Genomic DNA, 7,500 nt, shown 5'->3' with positions numbered 1-7,500 from the left:
CACAGATGTTCTTGACACCCTATCTTTATGAAAATTATAATTTTAACAATTTGAAACTTGTCAGTGCTTTATGAATGTTTAAACAGTGTCGAGCTAACACAAATGGCTTATCTTGGCACCAGTCATAATTTGAAACTGAGTAATGCTATCTAGTATTTAAAAGAAGTGAATAACGAACCTTTTCTTCATACAACTATGAAGCTTACAGCAATGAACAGTTGGACACCTGACTACGTGGCATGACGGTGAGGATTTGTACCTATCAGCATTGAATGTTTGTGACAACGGTGACAAATGAAGAAAATAACTTTGAAGACTGTAATCCTTAAACCACTGCTGCTGATTATAATGATTTCTAAGACAATGAGAACTATAATGACGATGAACATATTAACGAAGGAATAAAAAAACTCGACTCCAATGTCTGGAAATGGAGGCAGTGAAATGAGACAAATGAGGACTGATGTCCTCTCAAAAAATGGAAGGTTTTAAGAATCAAGGGGAAATTAGTTCTGGTATTAGTGGTCACTGGTCATCACAGTCTTCTTAATTTCTTATCTATATCAGTTGATGAGGAAAAGTATAGGATTTAATTAAATGTATTTTTTAATAACTGACATTATAGTATATATATGCATAGAAAAGATGAATTTGCTGTAATACACACACTTGCGCACTCCGGCATTCACTCATACATACACACACACACACACACACACACATATATATATATATATATATATATATATATATATATATATATATATATATATATATATATATCTCGTCATCATCATCATCAGCGTTTACTAGTCCACTTCATAACAAAGGTCTCAGACATTTATTTCCCCTTGCGTCTGTTTATGGTCTTTCTAAGCCAGTTCACCACAGCAAATTTTCTTAGGTCGTCAATCCATCGTCTTCTCTTCCACCCCTTATTTCTTATTCAATCTCTAGGGACCCATTCTGTTATTCTTATTGTCCATCTGTAATCTTTCTTCTCATTATATGTCCTGCTGCCCCCCCATTTCTTTTTCTTACATGTTAAAATATTCTCTAGTTTAGTTTGTTCTCGTATCCATGTTGCTCTTTTTCTGTCTCTTAGTGTTATTCCCATCATTATTCTTTGAATAGCTCTTTGAGTTGTAACTAGCTTATGTTCTAAGGCTTTAGTATGGCTCCAAGTTTATCCTGCATAAGTTGATACCGGTAGGACCATCTGATTAAATACTTATCTTTTCAGAGAAAGTACACGCAAACAGTTTTTGTTAATCAATTTCAGAGTATACAATTTTTTTTTCATCCTAAAATTTCGACCACCATAGCCTTTGTATTAAGTGTAATTCCATCGCTCAACCATTGTAGTCTTGATGTAGAGTCTTATAAAAACCTGATTCGAAACGCGTGTCGTCACCAAATAATAAATGGAGAAAAGTCATTGCAGTTTTCCCTGTAATTCTGAAAACTACCTGAAGCTCAGTTTGTCCGAAGAGATGCTGTCTTCGATTTTTGGACGCCTATGATGTAGTCGGTTTACTATATACAGTATAGAACGCGACTCGTGAAAATGACGGCTAAATATTTAGATAGATATGCACACATACACAGATTCAACCCTTCCCACCCTTTCCTAACTACAACACGGCAGTTTCGGCAATTTGTGAAAATTGTGGTTATCGAGTGAACCTCTTGAGATACAACCCCCTCACCATGGTATGAGCACTCCTTCTCCCCCTACCCAAGGGACGGGAGAGGCCAAGTAGTTATACGTGTGGCAATGCTGCTGAGAGTGACCTGAAAGAAATATATATATATATATATATATATATATATATATATATATATATTCAGACACTTGCCCTTTATTATATAGGGGAGATAGACATGAACATATACATACATACATCAAGTTAGTGTTTGCAGTTTTAAGAATAACTCAACGTTCGAACCTTGGATATAAAGAAATATTGTATTGAAATACATGAGTACAACATCAGAGAGAGAGAGAGAGAGAGAGAGAGAGAGAGAGAGAGAGAGAGAGAGAGAGAGAGAGAGAGAGAGAGAGAATTCATTATGTTTACAGGTGCCTTGTGCACATGTATTGGCACATGTGTTTCACTCGTTGTGCGCTCTGATGTACAGGTGAATAAGACATTTCTTTCTCTCATCCCGATCAATAGTTTCTTTCGTGTTCATAATCTAGTTAATATATCTCTTTCTTGTACAAAAGAAATTGTCATAACATATGTATGAAAAAATGAATTTGGACAGGAAATACCATATTGAGCTGGGCAAGCAAGTAAAAGCTGATAGAGGAACTATTTTGTTAATATTCTAATCTTATTGTTTATCTACATCATCGTCGGTTCGTGGTAAAGAAATTACATGTGGATAAAAAATTGTCACAGAGAATAATTTGACAGTTGTGTGTGTGTGTGTGTGTGTATGTGTGTGTGTGTGTATGTGTGTGTGTGTGTGTGTGTGTGTGTGTGAACATTTGTATGATAGGGCGTGGGGTCGACAACCGCGTCCTATAAGTATCCACTAAAAACTGAATGTTTGTGTATACGCTATGAACTTCGGATTGCCAGGAAATAAAGTAGAATAATATTTCCTAAACAAGAATTCTTCACTCGTTGATAAACCCACCTCTCTCTCTCTCTCTCTCTCTCGATCTCTCTCTCTCTCTCTCTCTCTCTCTCTCTCTCTCTCTTATCTGTTGTCAATCAATCACCTTTTTTGGCTTTTATCGAACAGAACTATTCGGTTGTTTGTGGAAAATGCTATCCACTAGCTAAATTCTATCAACACTTGATATTTTATGAATGAATGGCTAAAATAACACGACAATGAAGCGTTAAAAAAGGCTAAGCAGTAGCAATTAAAAGACCCATAAAAGAAGACACAAAAACCATCTGTATCACGTATGATTCAAACGAGAAAGACTATTAGAGTGAGATGACACTGATACCTTAGACTAGAGTGAGGTAGAATTAGCCACAGAGACGAGACCCACCGAAAAGGGGTCAAATGCTGAGATTAAATCGACATAGCCTATGCATTAAAAAGTGATTTAGCATCTGTTACAGAAGCGAGGCTGCAAGAGGGGTTACAATATCCTCCGAAGATGGCTTGGTGACATTTCTTCGAAGTCTTAGTTATAGCGAGAATATTGACAAAGCATAGAATCTCTTTTAATATCTGATCCAAAACGGCGAGGCACTTAAAGCACTTATAATAATACAATATCTATTATTAGTAGATGTTACCTCTAATACTACTAACGTATAATAATAATAATAATAATAATAATAATAATAATAATAATAATAATAATAATAATAATAATAATGTATGAGGAAAGAAGCAATCAATGACATCAACAGTGAATGTTTAACGCTTCTTCAGAATCAATACAAGAAACGACATGATATAGTGGGTAAAGGTCTCTATTTTAGTTTGTGGAAAATATAAAATACAATGCAACAATAAATAGTTCGAACACAAACCTCAATCTGTGGCAGAAAAAGACTACAGTTTAAAGACGGATAGGTGACACAAGCACATCAACCAGACGTCACTCTGGTCGACAAGACAACGAAAAATAAGTATCACTCATAGATCTAGCAGTACTCAAGAGTGGAAGATAAGCAAAGAGAAAAAATAGAAAAAAAACAAAACTTACGAATTGAATTGAGAAGGCTATAGAATATGAAAGTAGAAGTGGTGTCAATAATCATAGGAACACTAGGAACTATAACAAAGTCGTTGAAAAGGAATCTTAGGAAGGTAGGAGCCAAGCCCCAGGTCTTATGCAGAAGAGCGTGCTATTGGAAAATGCACTTGTAGTGAAGAAAGTGATGGGTTCCTAAGGAAGCTGGATGTAAGCAGGTATACCACACTATGAACCACCAGTTTCGGTAGACTGATTAAAAACAGTAACATTATATTATTAATAATAATATGATTTTAATTTTTTTCACAGGGAAGAATCAAAGCATAATCAAGTTATCAACTTAGTCATCTTCATCAGAAAAAAAGTTTACACACACCTATATATATATATATATATATATATATATATATATATATATATATATATATATATATATATATATATATATATATATATGAGAATGAATTCGAAAACAATTGAGTGTCTGAATATTTCATAGCTGGAGAGGCACAAGTGAGTGACTTGTTATAACTGTAAAGGAGAAAGGAGCGATCCTTGGGTAAATGATTTAGTAGGTAGTAGGTTGGTCATGGCACCAGCCACCCGTTGAGATACTACCACTAGAGTGTTATGGGGTCCTTTGACTAGCCAGACAGTACTACATTGTATCCTTCTCTCTTGTTACGGTTTCCCTTTGCCTACACATACACCGAATAGTCTGGCATATTCTTTACATATCATCCTCTGTCCTCATACACCTGACAACACTGAGATTACCAAACAATTATCCTGTCAAGGGGTTAATTACTGAAAGGAAATTGTTTAGTGGCTACTTTCCTCTTGGTAAGGGTAGAAGAGACTCTTTAGCTATGGTAAGCAGCTCTTCGAGGAGAAGGACACTCAAAAATCAAACCAGTGTTCTCTAGTCTTGGGTAGTGCCATAGCCTCTGTACCATGGTCTTCCTCTGTCTTGGTTAGAGTTCTCTTGCTCGAGGGTACACTCGGGCACAATATTCTATCTAATTTTTCTTCCTCTTGTTTTGTTAAAGTTTTTATAGTTTATATAGAAAATATTCATTTTGATGTTGTTACTCTTCCTAAAATATATATTTTTTTCCGTTTTCCTTTCCTCACTGAGCTATTTTCCTTGTTGGGGCCCCTGGCATTATAGCATTTTGCTTTTCCAACTAGGGTTGTAGCTTAGCAATTAATAATAATAATAATAATAATAATAATAATAATAATAATAATAATAATAATAATAATAATAATAATAATAATAATAACTTGAAAGTACAGTATATGAAAATCATAATTTTGTGGTAATGGTCCCGTTCAGGGTTTAATCATCATCATCGCAATCCGTTACTAGTCCACAACAGAATAAAGGCCTCAGACATGACCTTTCACTTCCGTTTGTTTATGGTTTTTCTGTGCAATTCCATTTTTGCAAACTTCCTTAGTTCGTCAATCCATTGTTCTCCCTTCTTTCCTTACGTCTTGCCTATGTCCATTTTTTTACAAGTTGTTAGAATATCCTCTACTTAAGTTTGCTCTCGTATTTATGATGGTCCTTTTCTGTCTCTTAGTGTTTAATAACATTGTTATATGGATGAAAATAAGTTGAATCTAGATAAACGTGAGCTTGCCAATTTGTGCCCATATAACGAGCATTTGTACTGTATATCAGGTTTTACCTATACGTTTGTAGAAATCCCTTTTGCTGTTTAATAATATACTGATTTCTATCTTATATTTCTATATCTCTAATTAGAAAACAAAGATACAGAATTTATCTGGACATTCATTATATTTATTAATGCATATACACATTCATGTTTGAGAGTTCTACGTATAAATTTGCAGAAATCCCTATTTCACTTTGATAAAAATCTGATTTTCATTTCATATTACTAATTGAAAAATAACGACACGAAATTTATCTAGACATTCATTATATTTCTGTATGCATATACACGTTCATATATATATATATAGATAGATAGATAGATCGATCTATCGATATATATATATATATATATATATATATATATATATATATATATATATATATATATATATATATATATATATATATATATACCAAATAAAAATAAGCCTTCGTTATTCTAATCAACCAAAACTGTCGTATTTTGAGATTTCTGCCAAGAAAATCAATTAGCTTAAAAAAGTAAAAAAAAAAAAGATATGGAGTATTTAAGCATGGATTGTTTATTAATATGGAAGCTAATAAGCTAATTTCACCTTCTATAAAGACAGATTTAACAAGAAATTCTTATATATCATGTAATTAAGAATGAGTTGCAGGTGTATTTCAACTTTCTAGATTTTTAGAGCTGACCTTGGTCGCAGCGCCAACCAATATGTACATGTTCTTTTTTTTTTCCCTCAGACTTCAGGAATGACCCAAATAAACAGATGATTATGATCAACCATTATACAGACTTGAATAATCAGCGCTGAGCGATTATTCCCAATTCAAAGTTCCAAATTACTTTGGCTGAAACCTGTTTGTGTCTTGTAGGTCACATCAGGTATGTTTCAACAGGCCAGGCTGCTATGTCAACTAGTCCTAGTTAATAAACTTGTTCTGGAGGTGATTGCCCGAGGTATGCCAATGCATAGGTCAAAGAGATGGCATGATTAAGTTAGGGGTCACGAGGCCACGATTTGTAATAAGCAAACCTTCGTGAGATCTAGTAAATTAAACATTTTGCAGAACAATACTTTTCCTGAGTATGATTTTTCTCTACCAAATTGATTGATAGATTTTTGATATATTTTTTCAATCCTTCGCATGACTTTTTATGCCACCACTATTTTATCGGTTGGTCTATGCAAGATTCTTTAAATTTGAAGAGCCTTGAGTCTAAGTATTATTTAAACGTGATTCGTTCTTACAACCTCTAATAAAGCGACACTGATTAGACTAACACAACCTGCCATTTGCTTCAGCTTGAATCAACACTTGTTAACCTAGTTCATTTCTACATAGTAATGCTAAATCAAGTTCATATTCATAGACCATTTCAGCAAGACGAAATAGCTGTAACTGTCTCCATTCTGGACAAACAGCATTTTAACGAAGCATTTAGCACCCACCCACACCCACACCTGGCCAAGGTAACTGTTATTACATATTTTACAGTCTCCTTTTTCATCTAAATCCTCGATACTCTCTCGTGTAAACGTAATGTTTAAAGGTCGCTCCTGAATGGCAAAGGCAAGGGACAGTGACAATGCCCTAGAGACTGACCATATATACATATGATCAGAACCCAAGCACCCTCTCCACCCAAGCTAGGACCAGGAAGAGGAAGGTAATGGCTGCTGATGACTCAGTAGGTAGACCTATAGACTCCTACCAAACCTCCATCCTGAGCACTCAAAGATGGTGAGATTGTAAACACTATAAGAAATTATCAAGCTTGAGCAGGTCTTGAACCTCAGTCCAGCAGATCGTCAGGCAGGGACGTTTCCAATGGGCTACCACAACCTTTCAAGTTTACTGATTTTATTTTTTGCCTTCCAAATTATTCTACAGTTATCATAGGGAAATCTATGACCATGATTCAGAGGTGTGTAAATCCAACAAGGACGCTGCTGATTTTTTTTTCTTTTTACATTATAATTAAAGAGTTATATTGGGCTTATTCGTACCCTATCAGGATCATTTTTTCCATATTAGGGAATTTTCTTATTTCATCTCTCTATCTCCTCGATAATGGTTGCATCATAGGCGAATCATCTCATTATTGACACTTTCTGTATCTCTTTATCACACTTATTTCCCTCATACTCCC

The 7,500-nt window shown here is 34.5% G+C and overlaps 1 protein-coding gene across 1 annotated transcript in view; it reads right to left on the bottom strand.

Annotated features, from left to right (window-relative positions):
• Gmd (GDP-mannose 4,6 dehydratase) overlaps window positions 1–7,500 on the bottom strand; it is a 177,098-nt gene that overhangs the window by 86,688 nt on the left and 82,910 nt on the right. The gene's annotated exons all lie outside the window — the stretch shown is intronic.

Source organism: Palaemon carinicauda, chromosome 14, assembly GCF_036898095.1.
Source record: "Palaemon carinicauda isolate YSFRI2023 chromosome 14, ASM3689809v2, whole genome shotgun sequence".
NCBI classification, from domain to species: domain Eukaryota; kingdom Metazoa; phylum Arthropoda; class Malacostraca; order Decapoda; family Palaemonidae; genus Palaemon; species Palaemon carinicauda.
The sequence above is the reverse complement of the archived record's forward strand: the minus strand, read 5'-3'. Positions and strand labels throughout refer to the sequence as shown.